This window comes from Anguilla anguilla, chromosome 7, assembly GCF_013347855.1.
Source record: "Anguilla anguilla isolate fAngAng1 chromosome 7, fAngAng1.pri, whole genome shotgun sequence".
NCBI classification, from domain to species: domain Eukaryota; kingdom Metazoa; phylum Chordata; class Actinopteri; order Anguilliformes; family Anguillidae; genus Anguilla; species Anguilla anguilla.
The window spans coordinates 46,964,429-46,987,562 of record NC_049207.1 but is presented as its reverse complement, the minus strand read 5'-3'; the positions used below and the strand labels follow the sequence as shown (position 1 = coordinate 46,987,562).

Sequence of the window (23,134 nt, the reverse complement as noted above, 5' to 3'; positions counted from 1 at the left end):
CAGTGCTTGATGTCACAAGGCTTGCACTGTGAAAGTGTACCTCCAGGACTGCAATCATTATCCATCTCGTACGACACTGGGCTGATGTTGTCTGTCTGGTCCGCTGTTTGTTTCTAAATTCATCACTCCCCATTCCAGCAGCTCTGGACTCCAGCCAGTGTTTTCAAACACTTCATTCTATTTCCCCTTTCCTTTCGAAGCCCTCCGCAGGCTAGATTCATTTGGAGTGTATGCTGTATGTGTCATACTCAATTTCATATTTAATTTGTGGTGTTCACTGACAAACACTTCAGTCTATTTTCTTTTTTTCCTCTTAGAAATTTGAAACAAAATGCAGCTGTGTTCTGCTTCTGTTTGTTAGGCTTCAAATCCAGCATTATTAAAGATGGGACGACTGTGGCGAAGGCACTTCACTTCTTATGAGGCTGAGTCTCATGACCTGTGTACTTGCCACAGCATGGTGTTTTATGGGGCATGCTCTTGGCCTGCGCGATGTCTCTGCATACAATACTTCTTTCATCAGCGTTACTCAACTCCAGGTCCTGCAGACCGCAGTGTACTTGCAGGTATTTGCTGCAACAATGCGCTACACCAGCGTTTCCCAACCTTTTTCCTTCCGCAGCACACTTTCCAAATTTACAGAATCTTATGGCACACTACTCTCAAAAGCATAAAAATCTTGTGCCAACAGTAGGCCATAAAAGTGCCAGCAGTTGGCCTAAATGTTCTTTTTGGGTTTTAATTAAGCGATGTGCATTTTAATGTCATTTATTTTGGCATTTGTGAATGAGATTTGTTCATTTAAGTTTTCTTAATTCATTTGAACATTAAAAATTTCTTTAAAGGATTTTTCACACGGCACACCTGACCTCGCCTGACGGCACACCAGATGGGAAATGCTACGCTACACCACCTGATTTCACCAATGAGCCTACTTCCTGAACCAAGGAGGTAAAATGCTTAGTGAAAGAAGGTGGAGTAGTGCATGGTTTGAGCAAATACCTGCAGGAACTGAAGTTGAGTAGCCCTGATGAAAGAACTGTTGCATGCAGAGACATCGCACAGGCCAAGAGGATAACCCTTGAAAAACACCATGCCGTGGCAAGTACACAGGTCATGAAACTCAGTCTCATAAGGAGTGAAGTGTCTTTGCCGCCATTCACGGTTGAGAAATCCCACATTTCCCCCGTTATCTCAAAGGCAATAATTTCACCAGGAATCCTTTCATTAGGGTTCTCATTAACCTGTATCCAAAAACAGACAAGACAAAATGACTGCCACTGTTTTTTATTTTTTATTTTAATGAAGCTTCCACTGGCAAAATATGAATGTTTTGCTGTTGGAGCGTGTTTTAAAAACAGCGACAAAGCACACAGGTTTGCCTTTTTATTACTGCAAGATGATTGCTTTGCATAAGCCTTCTGATGTTTTAAAAATAGAATCACCTCCATTCACTGAAAAATATTTTCACTGTGGTTGACTGAATGACAGCATTTACTGTTTTGTAAGATACTGTGTATGCCACTAGATCTCATATTGTGCTTAGCACCACATGGGTACACATGGCAGAGTAGATAATGCAATTTCGAGTCTTCTCACCAAATTCTAATGTGTTAATGATTTTCATATCCTTTTATGAAGAACAATGAAAGCCAGGCACCACAGATGTATTTGATACAGTACAGAACACAGATTGTGTATGTGTGTGTGCATGTGCGTGTGTGCAACAATGGCAGTAGCGTCAGGCTATCTGTCAACAAACATGTGCATCAGAGGAACCAGTAGGATTAGGCTGACCTGTGTCAGTAGGAGTTATAAACTGACAGTGATGAAGTGATAACAATGTCTAGACATGACGCCTACTGTGTATTTTTGGGGCAGCACAACAACAGGAGCCTGAGGTGAAATTACTTCCTTCAAAGAAAAGAAAAGGCTTTTTTTATAAAGCCAACACCAAATCAAATATGCAGTATTTGTGCATTGATGTGATGTGTAAAGAACCACTGGTAATGAGGATGGATCCAATAGCATTAGGCCGGACACAGGGGAGTGTATTAGAAAAGAAATAGGCCAATGAGAGTTCAGTATCTAGCCACAGTGTAGTGCAGAAGTTGGCCAATCAAAGGCCAGAATACAGACACAGTTCACTGTACAAATGGCCCAAAGGGAGTCCTGCATACTGGCAGTGCAATGTAAAAATAGGCCAATTAGAGTCCAGAGTACAGGCACAATGCAGTGTAGAAACTGGCCAATGAGAGTCCAGCATGGCTATAAATGGGCTTTGTAATTATCCTATTCAAGACTGTGAATCTCCATGAACGGATTGTGAACGTGAAACTCCTTTTGTGGAATCATATCTTTCCTGTAATCTATGCGGAGTTCATTTTATTCCGTGGAACTGGATGAGAGGCACTAATCTCCACGGAGACGAGCCTAGCCAACAAAGTCTCACTTTGTTCGTCTGCCCACACAGTTCAAACACTTCATCTTCCCCGAGTTCTCACTGAAGTCATTATAATGATGAATAAATCTGCAGGTGGATCCATCAAGCTAATACTCGATAGCTAATGCAGAAAAAAGGGGACGGTTCCTCACTTACGTTTTTTTTCCCTTGCAAGGTCCGAATGAAAGGATTTGACTCTGACCCCTTGGATCTGAGGCGGCAATTGTTGAGAGGATTACACGCCGCGCTAACTGGACCTTATTTTTCTGAAGGGTGCAAATGACTGAAAATGAATAAAATTGCATCGATGTGGGGAAAGGCACTCTCAGAGGACTCAAGGGAGATTGCTCTCCCCACTCACTGGAGGCCATCGCGGGCCCAGACGATGGATCTGCTGGAAGGTATTCCTGGGAATAATTGGAGCGATTTGTCAGTGATCCTGACAGAAGAAGGTCTGATCCCACGTCTCGGAGGGAACCTTCCGGAGCTGATGTTTCGAAAGAGAGAGAGAGAGACGGGCGGCGCTCTTGTTTTAATGAGGCCAAGGCATCGAGTCCAAAGGGGGGCTGTGGGAAAGAGAGGGATTTTCCTCGTACCGTCGGTCTGCTTTACCGAAGCCTTCCTTACGCACTCCACAAAAACGCTGGAAAAGCCAGGTTCTCGCTTCTGTGTTGGAAGCTATGAAAACTTCAAACGTTGGTTTTGCTAACAAGCTCTCAAAAGGTTCTAAAAGGAATTTTCATGAATTTCCCATTCTAAACTCCATTTGAGAGGCGATAGATCGTTCCATAAATATGGCCTGATTTAAACTGCACGTACTCTCTCTCTCTCTGAACGTCTTTCTCTCTAGTGCATCTGTAATTTACAGATTAAGATTAATTTTCCGCAAGCTTTAGCAAGTTCTAGCAAGCTTCAGTCGCTATTGGTTGGGTCAGCTTGAATCCAGTTGGATCACTACCTACACAAGATAATGATCCATTAGAAAAAGTCTCTATCAGTTTATTCAGAAAGCACTGTATGTTTATGAGCAGCCTCTCAGGATTATAGTACCTTAAAGGTATGAGTTTTATGAAGTGAGGCCAGTCAGATACTAGTACAGCGAATTAGAGGAATACAAATGACAGGGCTATGGCCAGAGAGGAGGAGAGACACTAAGGAAATCCTCATGGACAGCCTCCAGCCCACCATGATAAAAACTCTCTTTTTGGCCCGTGTTTTTTACTGTTTGCCTATCCAAAACACAAGAAAGATTGTCCTCTTTCCCCTCCACAGAAGCCTTGAACCCCAACCTAGGCAGTACAGACTCAAGGCCTTTCCCTTATGCACTGCTTGTTGTATTATCCTAGATGCTTTTGAGTGCACTTTGGCATGTGCCATCAGCTTTCGAACTACCGTTTTCTTGAGCTGAGAATGATATTACTAGTGTTAATTCGCCATCAGAGTGAATTGGAGGCACTCCAGTTCTGGCCATTTTCCCAGAGTACGCTGGGAAATAAATACAGTAATCTACACTCTTCGGGAGGTGCACTTTAAATCCATCAGCACGTCTATATAAATACAGATGCATTTGCTTGTGGAACATAGGACCTTCGTTTGACCAGAGCTGATGTGTTACTGTACAAATATTAATTCTATTTTTTATGCAAATGTAAAAGTTCTTTAAAGTGTTTTTAATTGATTTTAAAGTGTGGTAATATACTGCAATTATTTTATTTGAAACAACGATTATGTTGGAAACTAGTTCATCACAGAGAATACATAGCATGTCTCAGTAAGAGAAAACACTTATAACCTCTTCTTACCAGTTTTTCTCATCTCGTTTCACATCTAAGTGATACATTCAAAGTTAATGAGATTAGATAAGAATTGAAATGCTACATGTGAAGGTGCTCTAAGGTAGTGGTTCTAAAACTTGTTCAAGCTCACAACCCACTTTATCAATGCATGTCTGTGGACCTCCACACTTATATATAGCGTATAACCTATGTATAAATATAATTAAAATGTTTTGCATAATCAGCTGCCTTGACACTGTGACCAGTGCAGGGAACAGAAAAGAGGTCGAGTTAAATCTGGTTGGGATGAGTGACAGTGGGGGAAGCTCCGCCCATGAGTGACAGTTTGGGAATTCCAGCTCACAACTTTAATTTCCGTACAATATCTGTCCAAATTGACACCCCCTCCCTCCTCATTTTCTACAATTTTTTTGAAATAGCATGGATGAGATAACAATAGCAGTAACTGCTGGCTATGCTTCAGGATCTAAAATCTATGTGTAATTAGACTTCTCAGAAAAAAAAAAAACAGGAGACAGGAAAACTCAACGGTGATGTCCTTGCGGGTCGCTGCGTCGCGATGAGGGTACCTCTCTGCTTCGGTGGCTTTTTCCAGCCGAAATCACTGCGCGTGGAAGCTTCCGGTCTCAAACGTCAGGTCATGTTTGTAAGCTGCGGGATATGGTTGTTCTCCGAAGGTGACGTCTGTCCTTGGCGCACGTTACCCTGCAGCCATCTCAGGTGCTGTTTTTCACGGACTGTCAGCTCAGCTATCCCAGGTGAGAGACTGGCATTTCCACCCCTGCTGTCATCTCCCTTGTCTTCATCTCCTGAAGGCGTGCAGTGGTGTAAATAAACTTTATTAGTGCCCAGATCAAGCTGACAAAAGCGGTACGAAGTTTACATCGTAAAAATATTCAGCGTCAATTCAACTCCGTGTGTGTCCAAATAAGATCAATCACACTCTATCAAGTGTAGAGAACAACATGAGTAAAAAAACATGAGATTTCATTGCAGGATAGCCCCCGCCCCCCCCCCCCCCCTCAGGTTACCCTATCCCCTTTTAACCCATCTTACAATCGAGTCCAGTCAAATGCACTCAGCCACTTTTTTCAGAATCAGGTGCAGCGTCCTGATATAAACAATTTATTTTTCAGTCCAGTACCTACAATCCTAATGTACCAAAACATACCACACACAGGTCCACACGCACACACACACACACACATGCACACACACACACACACACACAGACACACACACATACACACACACGAACACAAACACACATTATTACACATTTTCGTGCGTTGCTGCCTTAAAGCATAAAAGCACAGGCCGTGTATAATTTCAGTGCAGTGCTCCGCCTGCTGCACCTTGGCCTCCGGGATTAGCGTTTTATGAGACCGCCGTAATTTCATAAGAAGGGAAGCCATTCATTCCCTGGACGAACGGAGGACTTAATTAACGCTGGTGATCTATGTGGAGCCTCAGTTCATTTTCCAAAGCGGACGTTTCGCTCAAATCCGGCTGTCCGCCTGACTTATGGGGTCGGTATTTTAGGAAGGCGGCCCGCTCCGACGCAGACTATAAATCGAGAGCGCTCTGCACCTGAAACATCCGGCCTTACCTGCAGGAAATAGGTGACAGGAAGTCAGTCCGGAGATATTTCAGCGGCTGACCGTGGAGCTCAGCGAATCTCAGGCCGTAAAATATTTTCAGTCCAGCATTCAAAAACGAGGCTGGTACTCCTGGCTGAACAAAGCCGGCAAGAACAAGCCTTTTTTTTTTCTTCCAACCTCTAGGTTTTTACGATCAGTGTGGGCCAGCATGGAAATTCTGATACACATTTTGAACGCCTTGCGCAATGCGTTTTGTGATAAAAGACTCCTCTGAGATGATTGGCATTTTTTCACTAACTCCTTCAGTGAAGTGTTCTTGTCTGTAATTCTGCATAATTACAGACATATGAAATATGAATGCTCCTGAGAGAGGCTTTCTGAGTAATTGCTTCTGTGATCTAAAAAATAAAAAAGGTTCAACTTGGAAAAAAAATATTGTGGATTTAGCAACAGGATTGCTCTTGCTCTGTTCGTGTCTTTTTTTTTTACATTTTCATGCGATACTACAGTTTTAATATCTTTAAGGTAATAAAGGTTATGTTACAATATTGCAATAAGGGCCCAAGTTTCTGCAGATTTTATGATTAATGGACACATGATGAAGCAAAGAAATAAGCACAGAAAGTGTCCACAAAAATAAATATATTGCTTTATCCACTGTATACAGATTATTTTTTATTTATCATCCTGTCTGTAAAGTTAAGTGTCTGTTAGGGAAAAATACTGTTAGGGAATGCATACATGCATCCTTATGGTTGGCTTGGCTGACAGAGAGAAAAATCTGTCAGAGGAAAATGTTCAGAGAACTGCTAAATTGTGGTTAGTATGCAAATAAAGAAATTCAAAGCGATTATCAAGAGCATAATAACATATATTAAATGTTTTATTGATTTTTTTAAATGTCTTTTTTATGTCCTAAATATTGGCGCAAAGAAAATGAGATGTAAACAACAGCATAGATTTAGGTTCCACTAATTGAAATAACGAAGGTAAATTTTATCATTGGTGTCATTATGTTCGGCAGATTGAATCAGCCCCAATAAAAGGGCTTTTTAATGCTGCCTGTTTAGGCGAAAAACAAACAGAAGTGCACGAGAACTAGAACATCCGCTTCCAATTTGAGAGATAAGAAACAGCAGCTATTCCAATTGCAGTGCAGTTCAGTGGTGAAGGAGTGTAACCTGAGTTGGCAAAGTTGGTTGCAATTGCCCCAGGAATCATATATTAGGTTAACAGACAAATTCACTCAGCCCGGAAGGAGTGCAGACAGCTTTAATAGCCTTTTAAAAACCTCCACTATGTATTAAGTGTTTTTACTGGTTCTGGGGGTTAGCAATGAATGATTTGGATGAGACTACCCACCCTTGCTGCCTTGTTGCCGTCGAATGACACCGTCAGAATTCTAGAGCCAAACTAATTAAGGGCGTGAAGACCAGACACGCTGCTCAAGTTCCCCCAGTTAATTAAATAGTTTTGGTCCAGCGGTTGGCCATCAAAATGGTGCTCTTTTCTATTCTCAGGGCAGTTCCTCTGTTTTCCACTTTCCCTGCCTAAGAAACGGTCCTCAGGTCTTTTCCAGCAGAAGTTCACGGTTGATTTGCCGTCTTAAAAAGATGGAGAGTGATGACTCTTAACTGGTGCAGGTTCCTGCTGATAAAATATTCCACTTTTTTGTTTCATAAACATGGGGGAGTTTGTTTTGATGATTTCTGAATTTTGCTAGTCAAAGTTAAGGACTGATGTTGATAACCCACATTATACTTTTTTATTCTCCCACCTTTGGAGATTTTCAATACTTAAAAAAACCTCTGCAAATATTTAGGTTCCATGATAATACAGACATATGTAATGACTTCCGTATTCGATCAACTCTAACAACTTTTATTTATTTGTTTCCTTTGGGTAATTGATGCAAGCCTGTGTATAAAAAATAAGAGCTTTTTAAAATAACACACAAAAAATAAATTTCAGCTTTCTTATTTTCTGACAATGGATAGGTTGAATGCTATTTTGAATGCTAACAGATTTCCCCAACCTTATGGAGGGCTTTTGAAAAGGCCCATGTGCTTGTTCTGGGCTTAACATATCATTTATTTCACACAAGCAGGGACATCTGTTGAGGCGAAGAGATTTCCAAATGTCCTTACAGCTCTCAGAGTAGTGTAATCCAATGCACCTGGTCATTAACGGGTGGAGGTTTCCCAAGCTCACGACTGACTTATTACAGTCTGTTCAGGTACATTGTGCTGCTTTTCTGATAGCCTGATAATTGTCTCAACCCAGTAACGAGCCTCATGAAAATATTTTTCCGTTTACACAAACATGCCCATTTCACAGATTTATCAGGTATTTTTTGAAAATAGTTTCCCCTCCTTTTCTCTCCAGTTTGTAATGCCAGGTCGTATTCATCCATTCTGATTTATGCAATCCCAAATTCCAAAGCACACAATGTCATCTTATTATCACACCACAGTTTGCGAGTCAGTTTCACGCAGACATGAGTAAGAGGAGGACACTACTGGCGCAGTTCATCAGATGAAATTGCAGTCGACTTGACCAGCAGGGGTCACTGATGCGAAGTGAGACACTCAGCAAACTAAGCAAATCCCTCCCATACCTGGGCTCTGTATGCAGGCTGACCAAATCCCCTCTATACTGTACCCGGGTGATTCTGGTGCCACCTATGAGTCACCCTGATGTGTCTGTACTACCTTGTACAGTTTCGGTGATGTTCTGGTGGATGATAATCAGATAATCATCTTTTCTTTAAATATCTTCCCTTGTGTATGTCCTTAACTGGTTATGATACACTCACTGTTCTTATGGAATAGATAGATTGCGGTGTAAAAATGTGCTTTGGTTTATTTGGCAAAAGATAATATTTTCATGAACGAACCATTAATTCATATTTTATTAGCACAGAATTATAATTTATTACAGGACCTGTTCTCAAGAAGACATCCCATACCCTCTGCAAATGACTTTGGGTCACACAGTGTCATCTAATGTTTTATAGCATCACTCCATGCTCAGTTTGCATTCCTGAATCATTTACCAGAGGTGAGTCATGTTTACCTCAGGGTAGTCTCAGTGCAATAATAATTAATGCTAATGACATTTGGAAATGATGATAATGTTTTATTTATCACCGGTTTATGAATATATAATACAGTGACGAGATACTCAGGGATTTGTGTCCCATGAAATCACCACAGCCAAATGTCCTTTGGATTGGTGTCTACACCGCGGCCTGGGCTGTCTTGACATCCAGCGTCACGGCAACTGTAATAAGAGTGTTACCTAGCAACAAGTTCTACGCAACACAGTTATAGATTATTCATTAAAAATAACTCGGCTGACCTACAAATAAAATTGGCAACAAGACCACACCATTAACGGAATTTCAGGGCATGTTTCAGGACATTGTGTCCAGAAGCAGTTAATAAGCATTTCTCCATTGTTGCTGATGCGAACCATGACAATTACAGGAAGGAGTAACTTTCACTTAGCGTCGGTCATGTCACCAAGGAAACCAGGCTACACTTTATGCAGTAAAGGAATGAAAGAATATTTCATTATATGGTTACCATGAATAATGTTTTGGGAATCATATAGTTTGTACACATCTTTATTTATTTTGGATATAATGCGTGCTATGTAGGTGCCAAAACTGTCTGCCAAGCTACAGTATATCTTTACATTGAAAACAAAATTCCAACAGCTAAATCCAGAAAGCATTTGTCTTTTACTTTTACTTAACCAGCAACTGCTATGCATTTCCTTAATGAGCAACATTAGCATATCTGTGTCAAAGTTAAGACAAATTGATAATTAAATTGACTGGTTCTTCCCCGTACCCCCCCCACCCCCCCCCCCCCCCCCCCATCTGTTGTGTTGAATGAAATCACAATTTGAATATCGTTATTTTACTGCACTATTTTTTATGCATTTAATGACATAGCAAGTGCCGTACTGAGTCAGCTTTTTTATTCTCTGCAGAGCCAATTAGTATAATGTCACAGAACAGCTGCTGTGGCAGCTCTACAGGTGAACGTGGAACTATTCTGACAGGAAAAAGATGGAAATATGAGGTATGATTGCTATTTACAAATAGTCTGCAGTAAACCTCCAGGAAGTGACACGACAAAAACGACACAGAGGGAGCCCAACCAACAGCATGCATAAAAATACTGAATTACAAGCAATATTTCAACTTCTCTATAGCTTGAGGCCAGAAAGTGAAAATTCATTCATTGAGAGAGAGAGTGCAAAGTATCCATATGCACGTGGGCACCCTTTTAGCTACAGTCAGACTGGCCAGCCAACAGGTGCTTTTCCTTAGTTGAGAGGCCAAGTCGTTTGAGCGATCATTCTGTAATAATAGTAAAAGGGGAATACGGAATACTATTACAAATGATAAAAGAGAGTTTGCATGATTCGTTTTTTTCCAAAAGTCAGCTACTTCCGGGCATTGCCATATCATGTGCATAACAGTTCCCTCGGCATTCTGCTGACCCAGAATGCAATTAGGCGACGGTCGGATTTGAGCTCCACGGAAACAGGATAAAATCTAATTAATAGAATCCCAGAATGAGAAAAATTAAATCCCATCATGATGAACAATCTGACTTGTCCGAAACGTCCACAGCATTAGCTGTGGGCGTTTCAGGTAAAGGTAAAACCTGCCTCTGCAGCCTTTGCAGATTACAAGCATATCTAACAATTGATCTGGTTTTTTAGGTAATTGACATGCCTGTTGAGAACAGTGTTGTGTTAGCTGAATTCCAATGTTTTTGAATGAAGTACATACTTAGGCAATCACTAATTTTCTATTGCCTGAAACCATTTTAACGATCATTAAAATGAAATATATTGCAATATATCGACATAAAATAAATTATTAAGATCAGAAAAGACTATGTAACGCTTTACAATGTATGAGAAACTATACAAATGAATACTCTCAGCATAGTATCATTGCTTTCAAATGTATTTTTCACTATTTATCACAAAAAATTAAAAGATTCTTAATATATTGCAGCACATTGTTGTCTGTGAGGGCACAGATTTTAAATCCAGGCCTCGTCCGACAGTCTTTCATTTTCAGTCCTGTTGTGCCCGCCGCCCCTGAGTGGCGCGGAGAGAGGGCACGGCGCGTAAGGGCACGGCCTCCGGAACAATGCCTAAATAAAGATCGCCTCATTGTCATGCGGCGGCCCCCGTTTCCGCGAAAGCCGCCGTGGGGTTTCTCGGCGCTCCGAGCCGGGAGCAGAGGCCGCTCGAAATGTCAGCCAGCCTTCCGCGTTCTCGCGACGCGGCGGCTGCGGCGCCCGGGAGGGCCGCTAATTGAATGCCACACTGGCACGGTGATATTTTAAACGGGCACGATGGGACCCCCGCTTGACGACGGCCCACTGGCCCGGATTCCATCAACAACCGTTCTTGACCTCGACGCCCAACTGAATGTCGTTTCCCCCCCCCCCCCCCCCCCCTTCGCAAACAGAAGTGCGGTGAGTTTGGTTTTGGTGATCGCTGAACTCAAACTCTATACTGGTGGAAAAACAACCAGTGCCTGCGTTCAGTTGCGAATAAAAGCGAACGGCAAATGACGATTGAATTCAGGCCAGAATTGGCCTTGGATAACCTAATGTGAACTTATCGTGCGTGTGGAGAAAGAAACTAGCACCTGCGTTCTTTCTTTGTCTTTATTTTTTGCGTAGCGAGTCATTCTTAAAGGTGAATGATGAATTGTGTGTGTCCATATTTGTGTGTGTGTGTCCAAAACATTGTTTACCGATTCCAAGTGTACAAATACAAGAAAAGGGGAATGCTGTAAATAGCCCTGACTGTGAAATACGTAACCCCACACACACACACTACAGCTGTCCTCTGAGTCACTGCATTGCTTATAGCACTGCTATTGTTCAGCGAATATTAATATAACCCACAGGACCTATTTCCATATTACTTTCTACATTTGTAAAGCTTCTTTCACACTAATGAACAATATTCTGTAAAATCTAATAAAAATTTGATTTGAGCATTTGGTCAGTGATATGTTTTGTGTCCCAAAATCTCAAGTCAGTTTGGAGGACTCCAACACAAGAATGATTCACCATGAAGAGAAAAGAAGGAAAAAAATCTTGCTAAAGATTGCTGGAAAGAGAGAGATTTTTCATTTCTAAAAGCAATAAATAAATAAATAAATGTACGACAATCAGCACTGTCACAACCAAAATCATTTTCACGAAATCACATTTTCTATTTTATTCTATGTTAATGTTTTCTTGAACAAAATAAGACTTGCCTAGTCTCTTTCCCTTGCTTCAAAGCAGAGACATTTTCCTTGATATTTGTCTGGCAAAGAGGAACTGAAACTTGTGTATTAATCTCCTTTGAGAAGTGGAAGAGAGGAAAATACTAGGCCAGCTTAACTGAGTTAAGACTTTACCACTTTTGTACTGTGAATTTGACGCTTCAGTAAAACAAATCTGCTTCTCTCCTTTCACATGGAGAGTACACTGTAATAAACCCAGTATGCTGCCATCTCAATTTACAAACAGAATCTTCTTTCCAATATGTGACATTGGTGTGTATGGTATGGACTCTGCCTCACCTGTCATGCAGTCTACCTAACCCTTTCATATTACCATACCTCACCCTGTCATGTCACCATACCTCACCCCTCTTATGTGGCCCTGCCTTGCATAAGGTCTACCTCTATCATGACACAGTTTCACCTCTGTCATGTCTCATGTCTGTCACATGACCCTGCCTCATCTATGTCACATGACCCTACCTCAACTCTGCCACATGACTCTGCCAAACCTCTGATCAAGCTCATTTATTTCTCAAAAGTACACAACATCCTGCTGCTGCTGCTGGTCTACTTCCAAAGAAGCAAAGTGTGCGTGATCTCACAGCCGGTACCACTCTTTCCATCGCCTGCAAGATATCAACGGTGACAGGCTGTCTACCTCACATTTCCTGTCGTCATGCTGAAGCCAGACTGGCTCGCACGGTAATACTTCATCTTGTTATTTGGCAGGCTGACCCTTATAATCTCAGCCTGCTAGTGTTAGTGATGCCAGCCTACATACCAGCTCGCTAGTGTTAGTGATGCCAGCCTACATGCCAGCTTGCTTGTGTTACTGATGCTAGCCTACATACTCGCTTGCTATTGTTACAGATGCTAGTCTACATACCAGCTTGCTATTGTTACAGATGCTAGTCTACATACCAGTGAGCTATGGATAGAGTCTCCAGTCTGTGTTCCTTCTGCTGTTCTTGAAGCCAAAACAGATTTGTTTTTTATTCTAAAAAAGAATCAGTACATTTGAGTTTATTTCTCATTAATTAAACAATTTAGGAGTCTTGGTTCAATTAAGGACATATTGGACAGGGTCTCATGAGAATATAAGAATTCTGAACTGATGATGGTCGATCTCAATACCAAGAGTCTGCAAGTAACTGATTTTTAACTCCAACTGCTGATCAGTGCAGGAAATCCGTTATAAATGTGCCATTTGTTCTGGATAAGATGATACTTTGTAAATGCTGTACACAGATTTTCAATTTGGGAAAATTAGATTCTCTTCAATATGTGCTCCAGAGAGCCATTTAATTAAACAATACACAAGTAATTAAACATGAATTACGTTTTCCATAAGTGTAGTCATGGCCTGCCGGACACATAAAAATATTCATATTCAATTCATAATAAAAGAGAATTATTTTTGAGTTATGCTGTTTCATCACTTTGTTCCTTTTCAAGAGGTCTGATTTATATTAACTTCTTTCGCAGCATCCATCCATCCATTATCTATACCCGCTTATCCTGGGCAGGGTCGCGGGGGGTGCTGGAGCCTATCCCAGCGTGCATTGGGCGAGAGGCAGGTATACACCCTGGACAGGCCACCAATCTATCGCAGGGCAATGATGGTTACAGCACTTTAAATATATGGATTATGCAATACTAGGACCCTCATACACAGAAACCATTTGGGAACTGCTTTAATGACCTAAACACGCATCTGTGTTCTATGCGTCCTCATATCTATCCCCGACACCTCCCCTTGTAGTGATTCATGTGCGAGGACAGAAATAGACCATCATTCACAAAGGCGGCACTCTTTTTTTAAAACAAACTGAACCATGACGGTGAGCCGCTGGCTAGCAATCCTACAGCACTCTTTACAAATGAAAAGGATCTCAAGCATTGCTGGTAAGCCAGGTAGCGTCTCCCATTCGGCGGCACTGTTTTTAAGAACAGGATTCTTTGATTTGCCACTGGAGGAAACAACGCTTTGCTTCCCTTTCCGAAGAACCGATTTAAATTAATTTACAATAAACAGCTTAAGCTGACAGTGCGGCAGAAGTCCAAGAGCTCTGTGGTGCACGCGTGAAGGTGGGAGAGGTGTTCTGGTCTGAAAGTAGATTATGCTCAAATCCATTTCTCACAGCGAGTGCTATTTAGTTCCAGAGGTATAATTGAATATTTAAAATTGGAGAATAGAAAAAGCTCTATTAAAGAAGAAGCGCTATAAAAAGAGCTCTATTACTCCCTCATACACAATACCCACATGAGCATTCATGGTTTTGTCAATAACTGCAATTTGGCATATTTTATGCAGTCGCCACTGATCCTGCAAGTGATATAACCATGACGTACCATGCAAGTGACATACAAGTGACTGGTTATTGACAAAAGGCCTTTTTGAATGCTTATGCACTGCTTATGAAGGAGTTATGTCCTATTTGTGAAGTTGTACATCTCTTTCTGTGAATGGTCCTTCCACTCACAGAAAGTGTTTAGCTAGAAGTGATGGCATTGTTAATTTAACTCTTAACAGACAGTGTTTGGTCCCACATTCCAGTGTGGGACCAAATATTATCTGCTAAGACTTGAATTAACACCTTTAGAGTTGAATGAACACTGTTAGAGTTGAATTAACACTGGGCAGTACACTGTAAAATGCCCAGTGTTAATTCAACTCTAACAGTGTTCATTCATTCCAGGTTCCAATGCCACACCATGCAATGGCACAGATCACTGATTGCACCCAGAAGAGTCTGTCCTCTGTCTGCCGAAGTTCCTCTCTGTCATGGTTTCCAGTATACCCATGCCTTTATGGCTTTAAATCTGCACCCTGCTGCTCATAATCCTACGGCTCCCCCATCCTCTTTAATACACGTTTAGGGGAAACTGCTGCTTTTCTTTCTGCACCTCGCTCTCCAACTCCCAGCTGATTTTCCGTGCTTTTAAAAAAAAAATGTACGGTGGCTCAGTGCACTGGCTCCCTGTTTGGTGAAGATAAGTTATTGGAACAGGGTTTCATCCTTCACAATAAAGAGACCGAAGCGTCTGGGAGATACGGAAAATTCCGGAATGGATGGATGCCTCGTGCTTGAGGTGAAACATTTGCATTTATTCACTTGGCGGAAACTTTTGTCCGTAGCAACTCCTACGGGCTGAATTACACCAAACAACACCGAGTGCAGAAAATCAAGACGACTAAAGCACTGGAGCTGACAAAGATGTAGAATATATGAGACCATGCTATATATCATACTTTCAGTCTATTGTGCTTTCATACTATAGGTAATTTGATTTATTATACTATTCAAAACGTATAGGCACAACGATACACTCCCCTGTGTATTTTCTCCTATATATTGCTTGTTTTTCAGTAAGGCCAGTACAGTAAACTCCACTGTTCTCTGATCCATATCTCCCTTTGACTTAATGCATTTTGTGGGTCAGAACAATTAAAACTTAATAGCTGACTTTCCCCTTTTCAGTAGAAAGATAACCCTGGCCCTTCTTCTGTATTATTAAATTACTTTTTTCCCTGAGAATGCTTCAGAGGGGAAAGAAAAGCAATTCAGCGGCATTTAGTGAGGGGCAGTGGGAGGTGGGGGGGGGGGGGGGCGTTTGAACTGAAAACAGCGGTCCTCCAGGAATGCAACGGCCATGAGAGCAGACTCGTTTACAAATTTAATTAAAGTAACGAGGGAAGAACAGCTCTGAAGAGCGCTGGTTTTGACCCAAGCAAACGCATGCGCCAGAGAGTGGCTCATTCGCAGGGTCACGTCTGGACCAGTGGGAGAACTTCTGTTGTGTTTTTGGGATGATGGTCATTACTGGGACCATTTTCAAGTCCAGCCAATGCCACTAATCTCTCCCGTCAGCTCTGCTGTGTGACATCACCACAGTGACCCTGTGTTTTATTCAGCAGCCTGCATTTCTTAATGTTTTGTCCCCCTTTTCTCCCAATTCATTATATATCAGTGCTTATGGACTGTATGGTCCAACAGCATACAGGATGCGTCAGCAGATACCAAACTGTGGGGCCCATCCACACACTGGAACAGTGTCTTGACAGAGACCCGACCATGGGGCTCGTCCACACACTGGAGCAGTGCCTTAACAAATACCAGACGGTGGGGCCCATCCACACCTTGGAACAATGCCATAAGAGATACCAGACCATGAGTCTCATCCACACACAAGAACAGTGCCATAACAGATACCAGACCTGAATAGCTGGATTTTTAATGACACTGTTAACAAGATAAGCAATGTGCTGAATCGGCTATCCCGCTGTATTTTATTACAACCCCTCTCCCAGCTGGACAGGGCAGCACAGGCAGCCTTCCGCAAAGCTGCCAATCAGGGCTTTGCATCTGAAAAATGAGGCAAGCAATTTATTTACTCTGAAAAATAAAAATAAAAAACTCCCAGCTGTGAAATCACATCAATGTGCTTCACTAATTTAAGAGAAAGTTATTTTAAAAGAGGGTGTTAAAAGAGGGTGGTGATATGGAGGAAGGAGTGCTTCGGGGGCCTGCCAAAAAGCGATAAGAGGAAATTTTGTGTGGCGAGAGAGGGCAGGTGAATACTCCTAAAGCCTGCAGCCAATCAAAATGTTCTCAGCTGTGGTGCATCCAATCAAAGAGCAAAAAACGTCCAATCAAGGTTTATGGAGTTTCCAGTCAAAGAGCATGCAGTGTCCAATTGAAGCACTCACAGCTATGGGAAATTTCATCAAAACACGGGCAGCCCGTGGAGCATCCAATCAAATTGCAAACAGCTAGGTAAGCATCCAGTCAAATCACTCGATCAGTTTAGATAGAAAGTAGCGACTCTGTGGCATTAGGAGCGTGAACCTGAACCAAGAACTGCTGAATTAGAATTATTCTAAAAGTTTGCAGTTACCATGTCCATGTTCCACTCAGGAGATTGTACTCTGCAGCAAGTGGGGCTAAAACTGCTGGTGGAAAAAGAGAGACCTGCAGCAAAAATCAATTCCTGGGCAGTCACATATGCACATAGTTTTGACAGCATACTGAAGTCGCCTGAAATCTGTGATTTGTGTGAGCGAGCACAAGAACGTCATCAGCGCAAAATGGTCGTTAATGACATGATAAATAATTTTTACGCTGACATTCAGTCCAGCTGCTTTAAGAGTAAGACGCTGTTGAAAAAAAAAAGGTTCTTTAAAAAATAGCAACAGCACCAGATGTACTTAAATTAATTTTAATGCTGCCGTGCCCTATGACACAAGCCAAAACAAAAGAATATGAAACACTTTCTTTGGAGCTCAGCTCCAGCATGCCTTCAAAGTGGCTGCTATTTTCTGCTTATTTTTAAAGTTTGACATTTCACTTTCAGTTTTCCACAGGCTTGCCATGCTTTTGGAAATAATGTTGTCAGTCGGTGACCTTTGAAAATCTGAATATGCAATGTTTTTACATTTGCTATTTCCCCCCAGTTATTGGAGGTTGAATAATACCCAACATTAAGCTGAATTAATTCAAGCTGGTCTGACTACCTGAATTCTGATTTATTCGATACTCCAGATTAATTCTTTGACCTGAATGATCTCATAACCATGTTACCTTAATAAAAATAACTATTTCAAAATGTTCAAAATTATATTTGGGATACAGAGAAAGAGAAGAATTTCAGTTAGATAACATTATTGCAAGAATGTTCCAAAATAGAATTTTATTGTGCAGGAGAACGTCTGTCAAGGTCACAAAATGAAAGTTCCATGCATAATTCATATGCACATCCCTTGATGAATGTAATTAGTATTAAAAAAAATATCTTGGAGGGTAGACAATCAGTATTCCAGATTTATCAAAATTCAAGATTGGTTGAATATTATTAACCACATCCTGGTCCCTGTCACCTTTGCAAGGGACACCCGGAAAAAAATGTGAACGTTTGCCAGAGTTTTCCCTAACTTTCAAAGGAATTCTCCGGGAGCCAGAAATGTAATTTTTTTATGGGGGCTGAATCCGACGGAGCACGTTGACCAAAGCCTGCAGCCAGGAGGCAGAAGGAAACTCAAACAGACTTTCAGAAACCCCTGAGAGAGCTCGAAGCTGGGTGTTTTTCACAAGCCCTTCAGCCAACCTCACGCACACACACACACACGTACACCGGCCATTCTTCTCCACACCGGGCAGAGTCTAACACGTCTGTCCGTAATCCGAAAACTGACCACTGACAGAAGCGGGCGGCCTACTGTGCCGAGCTCGCGTTCCCTGTCCCTTCCGCGCTTTCTATCGCAAAGACTGGTGCCCCGAGGAAGCCCACTGCAGTCTATTTTAATTGAAAAGTACAAACAGATCAACAGGCCCCTCAAGGCTTGGTGTAAGTAACAGGTGTGTCGTTAATATTGATCGTAGTGCACAGTGCGGTTCGGCACGATTCTGAAGACGACGGTCATCTGTCAAAACAATCCTTCCAAGGCGTCCAAGTCGTTCTCCTTCTGGGAAAAAACGTTGATGTGTTAATAATGTGTTAATAATGTCCGAACTCATTAAACTACGTCTTATACAGCGTGTGGCCTACTAATAAGAGAACGCTGCTCTCACACAAACTCACAGGCTTGTATTTTTTTGTGTAATAAAATGCATAAATACTGTACATGCACAGCAAAATCTTCAGTGAAATTCGTCTCAGAGTACTTTTAATTCAAAGGAAATACATATTCTCCCTATTGGACGCTATAGTTGATTCAACACTGCTATAGTAATTGTGCTGTGCACATTTCTTTTCTTCTGCTGTAATAACACGTGAATGTTCACTTTTAGCCTTAAGGCTTTAGAAACCCTTGATAATAACATGTTCTGCGATATGAAGGGAGATTTCTGAAATGAGGCTTGCTTTGTTTCAGAGGGACTAAACCTCAGCAAGCATGGCTTGAAAGAGACTAAAGTGTTGAGAAGAATTTCAAGAATCACGAGAAAAACACATCAAATATGTAATATCATTGATCCATATATACTGCTATCTAATTTCTTATAATATATTGTGAATTTGTATCTGTATTTTATTTAGAATTTAGTCTGATATAACTTTCAGCTCAGATCATGATAATAAAGCAAAGGAAGAATTTAATAGGGAGAGTAAAATAGAATCTGACATTTTATGAATGTTACTTATTCTGACAGAAATACTTTGGTTCTGAAAAAGGGAAAATTCTCAGACTTCAACAAAATTTTCTGCAGCAATGCCATGGCATAGATAAAGTTTCGAAAATGCACCAGCATTTTTGAAAGACTAGCTATTTTATAACTGGTCATTTTTACAACATAGACACATGTGCACATATCAAAACCCTTTTTTTTAGGTATGTAAGATACCTTTAGACAAAGTTCAGTGTGCTAATTTGTGCAGCTCAAAAAAGTGGTGCCTTTAGATTATTTATTTATCCCAGCTAAAAGAGCCTTTTGTTTGTTATGCAGGTTGTTTTTTTAATGAAACTCCAATTATCATCTAATTATCACCACAATCATTTCAAAAATAGATCAATAATAATTAGTATATACTAAGGCTTGGATTCAAAAATATAAATGTCTTCACAGAGAGAGAGAGTTTGGAGGTAGTTTTGGCTACAGATAAACTTTCTCACTTTCTGATGAAAAAGTAACACTTGCATTTATTTGTTGGTCAAGGATTAAGAACAAATGCCTAATAAACTCTTCATGTGGTGAAACAAAAAGCACAGTGTAAGAAGAGCAGTGAATGCAGGTGGCCTCTTCATCAAAGCCTTGTGCTCAGTGATCTGGACTGAAAACAGGTGCAAATTGCCTCAGGTCTGGAGACAGGATAGCTATACCAGTTGCTAAGAGACTATAGTCAGGTGATGCCATCTGCCAACTACACAACAAGAATGAGTACTAATTTAATAGTGAGCGCCTTGTGTGTGTGTATGTGCATGTGAATTCATATTTGTGCAAGAGTTAAAAATGAACAATCAGAATGCCACACACACACACATGTATCTCAGTTTCACCAAAACAGAACAGAAAAAAATTTCCCTGCATCACAAGAATATCAATCAAGGGTTACTCATCGTGGAAAGAATCCTTCTCAACGGGAGAAACCATAGGCTAAAGTGCAGACCCAACATTGTCAGGATTCATGACGAAACCACAGTGCAACAAGTTCCACCTTATCAGTAGGAGACATATGTGGGCATAGAAGCAGAGTTTCTTTGGATCTTGTAAAGGTTTGATCCGCTGCTTGCGCTGTGTGAGCCAACCCTGTCCTGTCTATTGTTTTTAGGAAAAACGATGTATTTTTTCATGCTTTTTTGTTTCAAAATATTTAAAAGCAATTTTTCCAGCAATAAAAAAATAAATGAACTATATGTTACAGGTTGAATACTTTTACACGCATTCACCTGTAAATTAAATCAATGCATTTCCAAGAAGATATGACCATTTTTTTGGTCTGCTGGCTTTTCCTTTAATTCTAAAATCAGCAGTCAGTTCTGACCCAAGAAATCAGAGGAGTTTCCTGTGCAGTCTATTTTACACCAAAATCTTACACTGCACATCTAATTCACCACCCTGTCAGCACATCTTAATTACATATTGATAATCCAACAACACTGCGGGTTTAACAGCCCCCCTGTTGGGTTTTAACAGACTTCCTAGCTCAACAATTGACTTTGTTAATGTCTTCTTATTAACCCACCTTGTGTATAAACACATCGAATAGATGAAAGGATGTTCTGAACCGCCAAAACAAGAGAAACAAAATGGCCGTCCCGTGTCTATGAAGCAAACAACTTTGAGACGGACAAAGCGTGGCTGACGTGACAAATCCTCCATGGCTGGCAGAGAGAATGTGAATCAAACGGTAACGATTGTGGACACTTGAACAAGCACGGGGAGGAAGGTGTGCTGGCAAGCTCACAGACAAAAACACGATCCTATTCTTGTAGCTGACAACAGACTAAACATTTCCCTGAACTCCACTGATGTTCTAACATTTCGTGAATAGATTTCCACCCATTTCCAAGGGTGAGCAGATGGCTGTTTTGTACAGACCAGGAAGCACTTTGGGAGAAACGTGTGGCAGATAAGGGATCTGTGCATTTCCTCCATTTTGGCTCTTGCATGCAGGGAAGGGAACCGCACTTTGTGTTCCACCCTGAGGAGACTGCCTCCCAGAGTCACAGCTTACAAGCCAGCTCTGCAATTGCGTGTTCAGATCCCATCTGAGTGTGAATTATTCATGCGCACAGAGATTTCTGTGTGAGATGTTTTTATATTTATCTGTCACTTACTCAGGCACAGCTGGGACAACAGTGGGGAACTTCACAGCATGTACACAAACACAGAAACACACACACACAGGCACACACACACAGAAACACACACATACACACACACAAACACAAAAACACACACACGCACACGCACACACACACACACACACACGCACACATGGCTACATGTCACCAGCAGCAATGATTAAGACCATCACCACGCACAAAAGTTTATGCTTCATGTGTCTATATGATCTCCAGATGGCCACAAAATTGAGCAAGAAAAGCATGCAACTCACAAGTACAGAGTACCCTAACTTCACATCTCAGTTGATTGAATCCCAGCTGCTGTCTAACTGCATGTGCCCTGTTGATTATTAGCTAGAACTTTAATGACTAAATGTAACACTTGTTTTTTTTCACTCTTTCAACGTTATCAGAAATAATGTTTAAACGCCACATAAGGCATACATGCTGTTAATACCATCTGCCATTTTTGTTTTTCTCTTATGAAATATCCAAAAACTCAGACTGTTCAAAAAAAAAAGTTCAAAATGGGCTTTTGCTGCTATGAATAATTTGTACTACTTGTACTTCTTGACACAATTATTGAAGTTCTGTGTCTGTATATATGTATGCATTTGTGGCTGTATCATTTAATAATTAAACAATATTTTCTTCAGTATTTTAGTGGTTCAGTGGATTAAGCAAAAAATGGTAAAGTTTGAAAAATCTGAGCAATAAGGCCCTGAAAATGATTCATCCCAGAAACAAAATGGCTGGCACGCAACCATCATTTGTCCTTCACTTGTGAGTAAGTATGATATTATTATATCTTAAATTCAGATGACCACAGAAATTGGCAAGTTGTATTTGTAATACAAGAAGTGAAACCTTTAAAAAAAAAAAAAAAATGAAGGATGGGTTCTGATCGAATCCTCCATGAGTCAACGGTGCTCTCCGTGAATGCGGCAGCACTTAACACGTCTCCTGGATCCGCGGTGAAGAACGATCGATGCGACGCACTGGGAAATTTCATCCGGTCGATGGGAAATAGCCAATCCAGAGAGAAATATCACAAGAGGGATAAAGATGCGGTCAATACAAAATAAGTGGGAAATCTATCACTAAATGCCCGGAGGAAAGATGAACCAAATAACCCTATTAGTGAGGCTTGCGCAGAACCCGGGCCAGGATGTTTGCCCATATATCTGATTCGTTATGCAACCTTCTGCTCCCGCAGATGACCCGCTTAATAACCAAACACATTTTCCGCGGCTAGCCACCTCATTAAGATGTCAACTGATATATGTCTAAATATGGAATTCCTTTTTTTAATTTAAACATATGTTATGGCAACTGTGTGAACCCTGTAACTACTGTCGCCCACACACTGCAGCGTTTAATCTTTCTGTTGTGATTGCATATCTCAACTGCTGCTGAGACCAACCTGTTTCAGCTCATGGAGGGTTCACTTCAAAGCCACGGTCTGGTGATCTTAAATCATTTCCTCACCTGAAGGCATGAGCAGGGAATCACACCTTCACAAAATTTTCTGAATTATCGCTTCATACTTGAATTCGGACAATAAATCACGGTTATCGTATTTATACGGCGGTCTAAGACTCAGCCTGATTTACTGCCGGTGAAGAAGGCTTATTTACTGCAGATTTAACTGCCTTGTTTCGCTGTCGGCCCTGATTTAAATGACCTCCTTTT

The 23,134-nt window shown here is 41.1% G+C and overlaps 1 long non-coding RNA gene across 1 annotated transcript in view; it reads right to left on the bottom strand.

The window, feature by feature from the left end:
• Positions 1-4,073: 4,073 nt before the first annotated feature.
• Positions 4,074-23,134, bottom strand: part of LOC118231937 — a 131,743-nt gene continuing 112,682 nt past the window's right edge. The window contains exon 6 of the long non-coding RNA XR_004766177.1: positions 4,074-5,048. This is a non-coding gene — a long non-coding RNA (uncharacterized LOC118231937). The remainder of the gene's footprint in view (positions 5,049-23,134) is intronic.